Here is a 15,443-nt window from a genome sequence, read left to right as displayed (position 1 = left end):
TATTTTAATTGGTTGTTTCTTTAGTTCAAGTAGTACTAAGATGAAATTTCCTCATCCCACGGATAAGAAAATTTAAAGGAAGGTTGATTCCCAGTACACCCTTTCTCTAAAATGACAAGAAGCTCCTAAATCACCTATTTAAATCCCCTGGTCCATTCTCTAACCAGAGCAGTTTTTGACATCCTTAAGGGGAAGGTGATAGAGGAAGCAAAGGTAATATTTTCTCAAGTGTAGTGTCGGGGAATTTACTGTGTATGCGAACCTATTACATTCTCCCAGCAACTTCAGAGAGGTTGAACAGTGCTCAAGGTTATCTAGCCAGAAAGGGCAGAACTGTGATGTGAGCCCAGGCTGTTCTCATATCAAAGCCCTAGTTTATTCTGTCTCACCATGTTGATTTTCATGCTCTCTCTTCAGCATCAGAAGAGTGAGAACCCACTTTCTTGCTGCATCTCCGAAGTTAAAGGATGTGTCAAGAAGAGCCTAGAAAAGGGAAAAAGAATGTTAATCTCCTATATAAATTCCACCTCTACTTGTTGAGTTTGTATTATGTGCAGATTCCAAGATAGGGTCCAAACCCTCAGGCAGCTAGACAAACAAGTTGTTATAGTTAATACAGTCATTTAAAAAATACAATTCAATGTGACCATTGCTTTTATAGAATGAGTGTTTACTGGAGGTACAGAGAAAATTTCCAAGAATAATAATCTAGATTTACATGAACAAAAGAAAATAAGTCTCCCTCAAGAACTTTCATACAATATATAGATGCCTGAGATGATCAATTTAGGGTTTAGACAATCTTGGGGACTGAGGATTTATAGTACAGCATGGTGACTATAGTTAATAATACTATGTTGTATACTTAAAATTTGCCAAGAGAGCAGGTCTTAAGTAATCTCTCACACACACACACACACAGAGAGACACTCACTCACTCACACGAAAAAACATCAAAAAACAGGTAACTATAGGAGTGGCGGCTGTGTTAATTAACTTGACTGTGGCAACCATACCGCAAATCATCACACTGTACAATTAAATATATAAAATTAAATTTTTAATGAATAAAGCTGGAGTTTTAGAAAACTTTGGAGACTGCAGGAATGGAAACCTCCCATCACCTAGAATGCCATTTACACATCTGTAACTCTTCCAATCACTATATAGGAGAACCCATTGGAAAAGCAGAGCTAACTATGGCTTCATCTCTAGGGCTCATCTCTCATAAAGGCATTAGAGCCTAGCTATTTTCCAGAAGGAAATCCCCACCACCAGTGCTGAATAATTCATTAACAATGAAGAAATTGTCTTAACTAACAATATAGAACGTCAAGTTCAGAAATAAGAACCATTTCTTTCTGGCATTTATTTACTCATGCATTTATTAAACAATTAGTGAGGTGCTTCATCTGTGTCGGGCACTATTCTGGGTTCTGCTGAAACTGTGACGAATAAGCTAGATATGGACCTTCCTCTCAGACAAATTGTAAAATAGCATAATTAAGAAAATGAACAAGATAATGTCTGACCAAAAAAAAATTACAGACTTTGCTCCTAGGTATGTGTAAAAATTGTATGGCTTCTTATCAGGTTTGCGATGGGTAATTCTTGAATTCAGTGATGACAGAAATAATGCCTGCACTAAGGTGACTTGAGATTTTTGCCCCTTGGAGGCGCCTCGTCACCCTTTCAACCCTCCTCTTCGCCTTGGGAAGCTGAGCAGGGTGGGCCCCATCGGAGGGCATGTGCTCTGGCTTCTGCTTGGCTAAGCCAGTGGGAAGCCCAACAACACTGGACTCCTGTGATCCCTTGGCCCTCAGCTGGAGGTTACCGCTCCTCTCCGTGACCCCTGAGGTCCCATAGGTGCCCCCCCTCCAGGGCGACTCACGGGTGGCAGCACCCAGCGCTGGGGCCGGCCCGGGTCAGTGCAGGGCCCCGCGGGCTCCCCTGTGTGCACCTGCACCTCGCAAGCAGTCCTGCAAACGGCTCTTTCTCCAACTGTCCTGTTCTGCGGTGTCTTCTGCTCCCTGCTGGGACCCTGGCTAAGACAACACCTTTGCTGTATCCCAAGTTTCTGTCCTTCGCTTATTTATTTTGCTGTTGATTGAAACCATCCTCAACCAGGGGGTAGAGGAGGGCTCACAGATAGAGATGATTTAATACCTGCCTAAAATAAGCCTTCTGAAATACTTAGAGGGAACTTAATATATCTGTCAAAACCTAAAATTCACTTACCTCTTTTCTCAGAATTCCATGCAATAAATTTACCCTGTTCATCACAGCAATATTTACAATAACAAAATACAGAAATCACTGGTTAGATACACTACGGTTCTTCCAAACAACAGAATGATTTGCTGATGTTAAAAGGATATAGTAGACTCTATGTAATATCGAAAGTCTCTAAGATATGTTAAATGAGAAATCAAAGTACTCGATAGTATGTTATATAGCTATTTGTGTAATGAACAGCATACATGTGAGTGGGTCTATATATAAATATATATTTTGGGGTTTTTAATTAACACTTGGAAAAATTTTTTAAAGGGAAACCTTTGGGAAAAGATGCTAGGGAAAAGAGATTGTTATTTCACATTCTTTTAGCTTTCTGCATCTATTTTATTTTTTTAAAAAACCATGTGCTTAAATTAATTTTTTAAAAAATGTAACAATATAAAGAAGCAATCTCAACCCCTTATTTGCTTAGCTTAATAGAGGAGTTCTGATTTCCACAATTGTAGTCATTCAGAGGAAATAAAATAATTCCCTAAAACAAATTTATAAGGAGCAACACCAGTACATTAAAAGATGTCATGTGTAAAACCTGAAATGGAAACATTTTACTCCACTTATTTCACATGAAAATCTATTGAAACTGACTTCAAAGGCTGAGCCACATGTCCTGACAGCCACCCAGGGCCTGTTAGCAAAACCTCTGCTTGTTTCCTCTCTTATTATTTCTGCAATACAATTATAACTGGAAGTCCCTAAACCGTGTAATTGTCAACTAACTTTTGGAAAATGCAAATGGTTGACCAGGAATTTAAAAGGAAGGCCCCTCCTACCCCTCTGAACTTTGTGGTGGTCTTTGGGTGCCAAATGACCTAGCTCAGGCAATCCTCAAAGATGAACCAAAGAAGAAAATAATTTTCAGGAAGGGTTTCTCTGTGGGCAGCAAAGATCTCTGAGAAGGAATCTATATAGTATTATTTCCTTTTCCCAGAATTTATTGGCATCCACCCATTTTCCACCGGAAATTAACATCCTCATGTATACAGATAGGCCTGATAGCTGAGCTCAGCTGGGTCAGCCCATTTTTGTACAAAGTATATTAATATTCTGTCCATGCTTCAGGCACTCATTAATCCATCACAGTTTCATATCTTTTCTGCCTGTTCCTGCTTTTCACAAATAATAACAGCCAACCCTAGATAGAAGATATTCCGGCGTGTACACAAAATACTAGCTAATGCAATACAAAGCCATTCCAAGCTCAAATTGCCTTCTAGAAGAATTCCTATGAAAGGCATTGTAATTCCTGATGAAACTTACATGCATGCAAGCTTACCGCATTAATTATTTTCCATTCTGTTTGCTTATTGGTGCAGCATCTGTTGCTGTTGTTACTCATGTTTGCTGTAAAGGGGCTAAACATGCAAGACAGGCAAAAATGTCTTGTGGATGTCTTGCCCAATGGACAGGGAGCACTGTGCTATTAGTATTACTTCTGGTCACTCAGATTACTAATCTTTGCTATTTTAAAAAATGTGATTAGTTCTCACCTATTAAACTTCAGCCAGGCACTGGACTAAGTGGTTTATATATATTATTGTATTTCAACTTCATGACAACCTGTGAAATAAAGATTTTGATTCCCATTTTACAGATGAGAAATGGAGGTGTAGGAATATTACCTGGGGCCAGACAGCTAATAAGCAACAGAGCCAGTGTTTTGACTTCAATGTTTTTCTGTTTGTTTTTTAATCCTTACCTGAGGACATGCTTATTGATTTTAGAGAGAGGGGAAGGAAAAGATAGAAAGAGAGAGAAACATCTACCAGTTGCTTCCCATACACACCCTAACGGGGATCAAACCCAAAACCTTTCGGTGTACACGGGACAACGCTCCAACCAGCTGAGCCTGAGCCACACCAGCCAGGGAATGACTTCAATGTTTGTGTCTTTTCTTCTAAACCCCAAGGGTAGGACTAACATCACAGAGCTTTAAATGACAAAAGGGTTCACTTTTATAAATCTCCAATTAAGGAAATTACCAAAAGCCCCAATAACTTGTTTGTACCCAAATGAGGCAGCAATTATAAAAGACCAATGTTAGAAACTGCTGATAACTCCAGCCCTCACTTTTCTGTCCCCACCTGCAGCTTGAAAAGACCCTTTCTGTGGTTTTCCTGGAAATCTTCATGTTCTCCAAATCTTTACTCAGAAGAGCTGTTACTCTACCAGATTTGGGCAGCGAGATAAAAGAGAGATGACAAAATTCAAGAGAACACTTCACAGAAAGTCCCTTTCTGAATTGTTTTAAAACAGACAGAGACCAAGAAGACCTTAGTTTATGGACGACAAGATTTTCCTCTTCTGGAGAAACTCACTGCTCCTCATAACAAGAAAAGAGCAACGATCCAAATAATTCCTCAGGCTGAGAATAAAGGCACAGCCAGGACAAGGCCTTTATTAAATGGATGAATTACGCCAATGATAAAATTTACTGGGCAACGGTCTTTCTTCCTTCCAGCGACATGCCTGTCCTCTCAGTATACAGTGTAGATCAGTCACCATACCCCTGAGCTCAGAGTCACTGCCAGAACCAACATCCCATTATGCAGTCAAAAGCCATAGAATGTCAATGCTCGAAGGGGCTACCCCCCCATCTCTAATTTCAACTTTTCCAATCTCTCCCTTCCCCTTCCATACCTCAATTTATATTTTTACATATAAAAATGGTGACATGACTGTTGCCCTGCCAATAAATAGCTAAATAAGGGCTCGAAGCCAGGTTTCTAAATTCCTAATCCTCTGTTCTTTCCCCCAACAAAGGGAAGACTTCGCTTTGAATCCTGGCTAACTTCTTAACAGAGTGATAAAACTCTCTAAGCCTCAAATTGCCCCATCTGTGAAATGGGAAGAATAATGGTACTTGCCTCAGAGGTTTGTTGAAAGGCTTAAATGAAATGATGCCGGTGAAGAGCTTAACATAATGTTTGATACACAACGTCAATTTAATATCAATTATTATTATTATTATCATTATTAATTCAATGCTTTCCAAATCAAAGTCTTATTCTCTAAGATGTGACACATCTGGGCTTTAAAAATTCCATTTGTCCTCATGAATGTGCAATTTCCATTGCAAGTTAATTAAGGTCAAGATAGATCATAGAAATCTGTCTGTAATTATTCCTCCTTTTCAATCTTCTTTGAATTAACTTCATCATAATCAGAAGAAAGGATTCTGGATGACCAGAGGAAGCATTTGCAGTAATACACAGGGGAATGGGAAGTCACTCTGGAGATGGTCTTGACCTTCGTTCAACTTCCCATCGCCTTCAACTCCATGTCCCTTGGCGCTTATCAGCACCACCGTTCACCAGATGATTTACCGAGGTCAGAAATATGGTGATCTTTGACTTCTGCTTTTCTGCTTTTTCATCCAACACTTCAGGTTAATCAGGGACTTAGTCCTATAAGTTTTATCACCGGAGTCGGTGTCTAATTCATACTGTCTCTCCATTTCCACCACGGCATAAATGTTGACCCTTAATATTTATCATTGTAATTATATAATAATCTCCTATTGCTGGCCTCTAGACATTTTCCACACTGCAGACAGACGGATCTTTCTAAAATAAAAAAATATGATTGTGTTGCTGCCTTGTCAAAAATTATTCAGGGGCCCTAATTTTCCACAGAATAATGTCTAAAATCCTCAGCAAGACATATAAGACAGAAGTTCCTCTCCAGCCTGAATTCTCACTAACACCCATCTCAAATTGTATGTTCCAAACATACAGCAATACTTATAGTTACCCAAACATAGGAAGATTTCTGACCTTTATTCCTTCTAACTAAAATGCTCTTCTCATGACACTATCTTATTGGATGATTAACTTCCATTTGTCTTTCAAGACTCAGCTCAGACTCTACCTCCCTGAGGGCAGCTTCCTCTGCAACTAACAGCACCCTGTTCTCACTTCCCTTGCCTCATTGCTGTGAATTTTACATACTTCTATTATTGTACTATTTTGGAATTTTTTTTTTAGGGGCCATGCTAATCTTCTCTGTATCGTTCCAATTTTAGCATATGTGCTGCCAGGGCGAGCACTTGGAATTTTGTACTTGTCTCTTTCCTCCACTAATGGGAACGTTCTTGGCTAGAAGATTGATGTTTTCTTATTATTGGTACCCTTGCATCTGTCCTAATACCTGTCAGAGAGTATGTACTCCAAAGATCTGTTTTAACGAATGAGAACCTTCCACACTCTGGTGACTAATAATCATTTGTCACATTATATTTCATTTGGTCTGCATAGTTCAGAGATGGAACTTTGGAGGAAGTTCCATGTGCCCTTAGTTGTGGAGTGGCTTCTCACAACCCAAAACAGGGTGTGTACAACCACAACTCCAAGACCTTTAATCTGGTCTGGAATATGATGCAGTGGCCCCACCCTACATCTTCCCTTCCAAAGAATACACTCAGCCTTTGGGTATGGTTTCCATCTGGGATGACTACAGCCCCAAATGATGTGATGTTATCTTACAACTTCCATCCCGCCACCCCAGTTATCAATGTAATTTTGAAATCTTTATAAAAAATAGGATGAATAATTATATATACTTTTCTACATAATATCTCAGAATTGTAGGTAAGGGGTAAGGTGGTAATTGCCTTTAATATGAAATATATTTAGTTCCATGTTTCATAGCTTTATGAAAATTATTGATGGGTAAGACCCTATTTTCTCAAAAAAAAATTTAAAACAACTATATAATAGTAAGTAGTATTTATATACCAAATGTTTATTCTAAGCTCATTACATGTATTGACTCCTTTAATCTTCCCAATAACCACAGTAAGGTGACTACCATTAGTACCTATATCTTAGCGATGGAAACAAATGCACAGAGCCAATAAATAATCTGTTTATATTCATATGGTTAGTCAGTATTAGAACTAGGATTAAGAATCCAGAATGGACCACTGCAAAGTATTGACACACTTTTATACTGTGGACTGCATTTTTTAAATTTAGAAATATTTAAGTTACCTTACAAATATTAAATTATTAATGATAGGTTAAAAATCTAAAACTACCTATGCTTCAAAATACAATTTTTATTGCAGTAAAAACATTATACCCAATACTACATATCTGATAACCTTAAAAGTCTTGTTAAAAATGATGATCACAATTAAAATATTTCCACAATATCCAACCATGTGGCTTCACCCTTTCATGCTTTCATAATCCATTGTCTGCACTGGTAGGAGGTAGATATGTGAGTCCAAGCCACCAATCATCTGAATGGGATTTGGACCCTACACAGGGAGGCGCTAAAGGAAGATAAATAGGGATGTATTCTTACCCCATCCCTATTTCCCCAAACTGTACATTTAGCTGAGGAGGAAACTTTAGAATTTCTTCAGACATAATAACAAGAGGCTTCCTGGTCAACCTCTGTTGCCGGCTATGAACTTATATAGATTTGTTTAGAGTTGAAGGGGACATAAAGATTTTCCATTAATCAACGAGGGCCCGGAGAATGCTTAGCTAGAGCAGTAGAAACACAATTAGCCTTATATTCATTCTTGATCTTTGGCTCCAAGTTGCTTAGGGATAGCTCTTTGTCTTCTTCAATAATACTCAAAGTTCCTTGGAACTAGGGGACATGTCCTCCATTTATTTTCTGTTGCCCCCGGGACATGGTATGATCCAAGGCACTTGGATCATATTTAGAGTGGGACTTGGGGTGAGATACGACCTTTGTGAGTCAAAACTTCTCCATCTAACAGTGAGAGTGGTGGACAAGATGACTTCTAAATGTTCCTTTAAAATTAAGTTGCTTTTCTTGTGCGATTGCAGTCCTTGTTACCATCATATCTGTGATACCTCCTCCTTATTATCACAGTACCGCAATACTTACCCCTTGAAACACGAAGAGTGAATGGAGATTCCCATTCAGAGTTGGAAGATCCTATTGTCCACATTGCTGGTGGCTTCCCAAACAATCTTTCTGGCTTCAGTTTGGGCCTTTTAAATCCAGTTTTCATATATAAATCATAATGGCCCTTGCAAAATGGAAATCAGATTTTTTACTCCCTTGTTTAAATCCACATATTGCCTTTGTATAAAGTTTAAAAGTTTAATATGAATTACAAAGCTCTTCAGGATCTCTGTGCTCTGAACCACGGTGCTATACTCTCCTCTAGCTTGGGTCCCTCCAGACTAGTTAAATGTTATCTCTGTTACATGGTACTATAGCATCCCACACATCTCCTATGAGAGGTCTTAGCACACTGACTGTCATCATTTTCTGCTGTGACAGTCATCCCCCACTAGTTAAGCTGTAGGCTTCATTGGGAGAAGAACCATATTTGCCTTTGTTCATCTTTTAAGTGCTTGCTTGCACCTAGTAAGGTTAACGTTTAGTAGATACTCAACAAATAATTATTGAATGAATGAACAAATACCATACTACCATTAACAGTCATTATGATTTTTATTCCTGTCAGCAAGGAAAAATAATGTTTATCCACCTGAGATGATATGACCACATGAGTTAATCTTTGAAATGGCTCTCACATTCTCAAAAAAAAAAAAAAAAAAGATTATGACACATTCTCATTTTAGACTAGAGATAACAACTCTTCAAGTGTCATACACTTGACATTTCACTTTTTCCAAAAGTCTGTCCTTTATACTACTGTGCAATTTCAATATGATATACGATATGTATCAAACCTTTCCTTAGTCATTTATCCAGCAATTATTCATTGACTATGCCAGACACTCTCCTAGATGTCAAGGAAACCCAGATATATAAGACAAGGCTCTTTTTCTTGAGGGGCTCATACTAAATGGAAGAGACAGGCAGATAAAGACAATCACACTCATATGTTCTAAATACTAAAATACATTTTCTCATTTAATCCTGACGTGGACCTTCCAATGTAAGCTAAGACAAGGCTCTTTTTCTTGAGGGGCTCATACTAAATGGAAGAGACAGGCAGATAAAGACAATCACACTCATATGTTCTAAATACTAAAATACATTTTCTCATTTAATCCTGACGTGGACCTTCCAATGTAAGCTGAAAAAAATCAAGAGTACAATTGGCCCAAGTCCACTCCATTAATAGGAGTTAATTTAGGATTCAAACGTAGGACTGCCCAATTGCAGACCTTACCATATCACATTGTGATACATTATGTTAGGTGCTTTAATCCAGAGGCAGGATAACAGAGAAAAGAGAGAGAACCATTTCCCCACAGGCAGAGAGGGAAAACGGTTCGTGTGCATTTGTGCACTTATATAGATGCGCTGGAGAAAGCTTCATAGAAGGGAAGATATTTTACCTGTGGAGAGAAATTAAACTCACAAAACAACTGAGCAATTCAAGAGCCTGATAAGATGAGCTAAAAGTTATTAGCTGTTGCTGGAGAATTAGCTACACAGAAGGAGGTAGGAAGAGATGAAATGGTTGTCTTTCTGCTACTTTGTCTTATTGGCAATGAGATTTTAAGAAGGAAAACGATGGATTTGAATCTGTATAAGAGATTGTTAGCTATTTATAAAGGATTGTTTGGAAGGGAGAAAGACTGAAAGCAGAACATACGATACAACAGCAAATAAGAATTTGAACTAGGGAAGTGTTGTTGGGCCTGCAGAAGAGGTCGCTAATAAGAAAGATGTTTTAAAAAAGCATTAATAGGATTTATGAGTTGAATGTGGGCATAAGTCTAGGCTGAGTTTAAGGTTATAGTTTGGCAATGTGTTCAATTTAGCTCTGGAACACAAGCTTATTTCTGCAACTGTCTTGAGTGGTTATGAAGTAAAACAATAACACTTACTATGTGCCAGATATCATTTTAAGCAATCACAACAAACCCATGTGATATGTACTATCATTATTCCTACTTTCTAGCTGTGTAAAGCGAGGCACAGAAAATTAAATAATTTTTAATAGAGCTATGGTAATGAAAACTGTGAGGCTCTGCCCAGACTCCCTTTAGGACCAGGACATCTTTCCTTAACGGCTGGCAGTACTGTTAACAGCCCTCAGCTCTCAGCCCCATTAAGGAAAGAGAACCACTTTGCCCAAATAGCATTTGATCCCAGATCTATTGGTTGTAATAGCCATGGTTTTGAACACTTTTCTATATAGCTTTGCAAAAGCAAAGACCCTAGGCAATGCCCAGTACTGCAAAAATGATTCATAAGTAGACAAGGCGTGACTTCTACCTTTTGTAATATTCAAGGTGTAGAAAAGTCATTCAATAATGTTGCACTTGAAATGAGATGAGAAACTAAGAAGAGGTTGGACCAGTCACCGTCAAAATCAAGGGAAGGAAACATTTCAAGAAGTAGGAGCTAGTCAAGTCACATCACCGAAGGAAAATTAAAAGGCCTAAGGACTAAATCATGCCCAATGGCTTTGGCAATGGGAAGGTTGGAGCAGAGAAGCGACCTTGGTTGATGTGACACAGTGCAGGCATCAGCTATGTCGCTGTGTTACAGAAAGAATGGGAGCGTAAAGATGAGGAGTGATTGTAAACTATGGTGTCAAGGTGCTTGGCGGGCAAGGGAGCCAGGGTAGAGCCGTAGTGTTTTTTTTAACATTTCCCACGTGTCAAGGTTGAACCAGGTCCATGTCTGCTGCATACACACAGGGCACCTAGAGTAATAATGGCTTGAATCAATCTTAAGCAAACAACTGAGCCTCTGTGAACACTTCTTTGGCCTCGCATCTCCTTTCTCAAGAACTGGAGGTTCCCAAAAGTGAATTCCCAAGACCCACGCTGTGATGTGGTCAAGCTGCGTGCTTAGTCACTCTGTGCCTGGTGTCCGCACTGTCCATTTTTTGCAAGCCAGCCTTTCCCTAACGCCTTGCCCTGCCATTAGCTCTGAAGAACACCAGGAACTGTTTCAGGTAAGAAGCCTCCGGCCTAAGGCCACAGGGGTGGGTGGCCCAAGGGAATTAACCACAGAAAGTGTTTCCCACGAACCCACAGAGCACAGAATCCATGTCTGAAATGCTGGTGTTTTTCTGTGCTTGTTTCTTCTCAGCACAACACAGGACCAGGCGTTACGTAACAGAGGCAACAGCAGCAAAACCTTTAAAAAATAATCTCCGTGGTAAATTTGAAAGCAAATGTAGAAGACTGGAACATTTCTCATTTTTCCACTCAGTAGACTAAATTGCCACATACTTCAGTATCACTTTCTCTCCATTTAGCTTTGGAGAGCAAAGATCAAATGCATGACCTCGCAGTCAATTTCAAAATTCTGGAGGAAATAGACTCTGCAAATTTCAGCTGGAGACCTGAAAAATGGTACCATGCAGACACATGTGTTACTGCAATTGTATGAATATCATATAAAAAGTGGGATCTTTCTGTTATTATGATAATCCATGGAAATTCCCAGCTCACTGTAACTTCATTGGGTTGAGAGATTACATGTCGATGGTCTTGCCTAGACCTCTTGTGGTTCAAAAAAGAGTAGTGTGAGAACTCTTAACTTTGATAAGTCATACATCTTCCCTCAGTTTCCCTCCTGAACCATTGTAGTTAGATATAACTTTTATTCCATAAAACTTGGAAGCAAAGAGCTTCATACTAATCTCTTTCAGTAAATCAGATGACCCATTCTGGGCTTCTATGTTTCTGGCAAAAGTGAGAAAATGTAACCAGGTTTCAATATGACACCTCCTTAGTGTCATGCAGGAAGAGTAGAGGTCTCATGCCGTCTAAAGCATTTAATGAAGGGCCCTCAGCCCACCAGTCCTAAAGGCAGGTGGCTGCAGATCATTGACAGGAGTGTGTGTGTGTTAGTGTGTCCATGTGTGGGGGGTGATTCTACCAGTATCCAGCATCCAAGGTGCTCCAACCAGCCATTCCCATCCTAGGTAACACACTTATCCTGGCCCTACAAGGAATCCCATCATTAGAGAAAACTAGTAAACTGTTATCTGCCCCAATCTCTGGGAAGCTCTAAAAACAATTAAAAATATATTTTTTCCTAGTTTGTTCCACTTCCACCTTTCCCAATCCTTGCAGCCTTTGTTCATAAAAGGTGAGACCAAAGATCCCAAAGAATCTCCTGGGGGTGTATAGAAAATAAATTCTGGGTACCCTTCGATTTTGTCCTTTGGCAGTAGCTAAGACTGCTACGCCTACCCAACCAGAAGCATTGGAAACACAAAGTTCAAATCACTTTCCTGGAATGAGAAACCATGAGAACAAAACAGACTTAATATCTAAACTGGACTATTTAATTTTCTCCTCTCAGCCTTCATCACATTGGCATGTGAACATGTGTCTGACAAATGCCCAGAAAGCATAAGCATCCCTGTGGGCTTTTGACCTGCGGTGCCTAGCTCTGGACAAAGCAGCTGGAATACAAGACTGTCATGCACGGTTCTCAAACAAAGCCGCCACAAAAATCCTGCTTCTGCCTATTAAGAAGCTATTCATCTGATTTCAAGCGATGATACATAATTGCCGCTTTCACAGAATGTGTTGACATCAAATAAGTTGATTAAAAGACACAGAATGTGATGCTGCTTTTGCTGAGAGACTTAATGATTGCAATATGAATTCTAACAGAAAGAGCATCATTGTTCTGTGTCACTAAATGCTATCCACTCTTTCAACATCACTGAAATTTAAAACCAGAATATTCTCCAATTTTCATAGAAAGCACAAAGGGAGAACTATGCTGACTAGTTAATGGGTTTAGAAACTCGAGGTTTTAAACAAGTCTTTGGAACATTTATAGCCTCAGCTTTAGTTCTGTTCATTAAATTCTATTGCCCCATTTCTCTTTCTAGATCTCTCTCTCTGTCTCTTCCATTTAAAAAGCATTCTATGCCAAGCTCTGTGCTTCTCTCTAAAGTTTTTCTTGAAAATACCACCGTCAAAAATATCTGGCCAGGAATAGCATCCGTTTATTCATTCTACAAATGGGATACACAAATGAAACAAATAGACATCACTCCTTGCATTTTTTGGAATTTGTATTGGGAGAAATTGATAGAAGATAGGCAATAAATAATACACATAATAGATAAGTAAATGATTATATCATGATAAGTGCAACAGAAAAAAATGCAGCGGCGTAGGTAAGCACTATCAGGAAGCAGGGAGTGGGCGGGCAGCTTGCGGTTATAAATAAGGGGTTCAGGGTGGGTTTTATTGAGATGGTGATGCTTTGGCGAAGGCCTGAAGCAGCTGTAAGCACAAACCATGCAGGTGTCTGGGGAAGAGCATGGATTACAGAAGCTGCCCCCAGCAGAGCAAAGGGCCAGTGCAAAGGCCCTCAAGCAGGGGAGGCCTATTAAGAGGAAGGTCAAGGCACCCAGGGTATGGGAGGGAAGGCTACAGGTGGATGATGTCAGGTAAACAGAAGTGGGGTATGGGGACCCTCCTGGACACTTTGAGGATTCTGGCCTTTACTCAGAGTGCAATGGAAGCCACCAGAGGCTTTTCAATAGAAGACAGGATTCGTTCACATTTTAAAAGGATTATTACTCTGACTGCTGAATTGAGGACCAGCTGGGGAGGCAGCCACAGTGGGGAGGACTAGTTAGGAGGGTGAAGAAGAGGAGGTGGTGAGACATTCTCACGGGGTCACTTTCTCTTTATCGACTGATTGATCGATTGATCGATTGACCGATTTTTTGAGAGAGGAGGAAGAGAGACATTGATTTGCTGTTCCACTCATTTATGCATTCATTGGTTGATCCTTGTATGTGCCCTGACTTAGGGTTGAACTCACAACCTTGGGGGATCAGGACGGTGCTCTAACCGACTGAGCTACCCAGCCAGGGCACTTGGTCACTTTCTCAATCTGTTTTGAAAGAAGAGCCAACAGGATTTCCTAAGAGATTGGACGTGGGGTGTGAAAAAATGGCTGGCCTTTCCCAATTCCATTGTGCTGCATGAATGATGAACTCTCCTCTCTTTCTCACTTTGAGCATTTCTTCCGCCTAGTATTGAAATCATTGTTATGTAATGCTAATATTTATATTTTTGTATCTTTGCTATTTCATGCATCACAGACTTAACAAGGAAAAAAAAGGTTTAAGACTGCCTGAGTATAGGGGTGGGCCCCCTTTCTAAAAGAGGGTGTTTATAGTCTCTTTGGTTTTCATTTGCTCTCCTTTTAAAAAAACTGTCCAGTGTTTGAACTGTCACAAAAACAATAGAATCCGTACTTGTTTCGCAATTTATGTAGCTGATTTAATTTCCTTTTGACAATTCCATCACAGTACTGACAGTTACAGCTTTTATTTTTCCTCTGAAACATCAAGATATTATATTTGGATGTTGCTGGGAGAGAGGGGAGAGGAATCTTGGCATCTGAACAAGATGACTGCCAGAGGGAGGAATACTAACCGTTATATGGTCTTCCAGTTTTTGTCCCAGAGTCAGTTTTATGGGTGATGATGATATTACCTGCCAAGTGTATATAGATTGCTTCTCGGTTGACTGTGCTGTTTTACCTGTATAATTCTCACAGCAAACCTGTGAAGTAAGTAGTTTTGGCTGCATTGTGCAGAGGAGCATATTGTCTCAAGGAGGTGAATTGATTTCCCCAGTCATATCACTAATAAATGACAGAATCAGGCTCAAACTGGGTTCACAACTTAATTCTCATCACAGTTCTTTATTTTTTTTTAAATTCTCACCCGAGGATATTTTTTTCCCATTGCTTTTCAGAGAGAGTGGAAGGGAGATAGAGAGAGAGAGAGAACCATCGATGTAAGAGAGACACATAGATTGGCCACCTCTCACTTGCACCCCCATCTGGGCCGGGGATTGAGCCTGCAACTGAGGTACGTGCCCTTGGCTGGAATTGAACCTGGGACCCCTCAGTCCTTGGGCCAACGTCCTAACCACTGAGCCAAACCAGCTAGGGACCTCCTCACATTTCTACTATGGGATCTAGGCATGTTCCTCCTTGTTGCAAGTTGATAGATCTGGAAAGAGAAGGTAGATCATAAATGAACTTTGTTCAGTTTTACAGTCTTACTAGGATTGGTCTTTCCAAAAACAAAAGGTGGTGGTGTTCAACAGGTTTATAGGATCTCAATGACCTTGACCCGAGTTGCAAACTCAGCCAGGACGTAACACTGCCTTTTTCATTTGCCTCCAGGTGGAAGTCTTCACCTCTAGCAGCTCCAGCAGGAGTAATTCTTT

The 15,443-nt window shown here is 39.8% G+C and overlaps 1 long non-coding RNA gene and 1 other non-coding gene across 2 annotated transcripts in view; both read right to left on the bottom strand.

Moving 5' to 3' along the window:
* Positions 1-395: 395 nt before the first annotated feature.
* The window catches only part of LOC107533182 (uncharacterized), a 90,129-nt gene continuing 75,081 nt past the window's right edge, over positions 396-15,443 (bottom strand). The window contains exon 3 of the long non-coding RNA XR_001602841.2: positions 396-483. This is a non-coding gene — a long non-coding RNA (uncharacterized LOC107533182). The remainder of the gene's footprint in view (positions 484-15,443) is intronic.
* On the bottom strand, positions 6,240-6,343 carry LOC148091340 (U6 spliceosomal RNA). Its single transcript, XR_015715814.1, has one exon. It is a non-coding gene; the product is annotated as a U6 spliceosomal RNA (small nuclear RNA).

Source organism: Miniopterus natalensis, chromosome 16, assembly GCF_054644295.1.
Source record: "Miniopterus natalensis isolate mMinNat1 chromosome 16, mMinNat1.hap1, whole genome shotgun sequence".
NCBI classification, from domain to species: Eukaryota; Metazoa; Chordata; class Mammalia; order Chiroptera; family Miniopteridae; genus Miniopterus; species Miniopterus natalensis.
The sequence above is the reverse complement of the archived record's forward strand: the minus strand, read 5'-3'. Positions and strand labels throughout refer to the sequence as shown.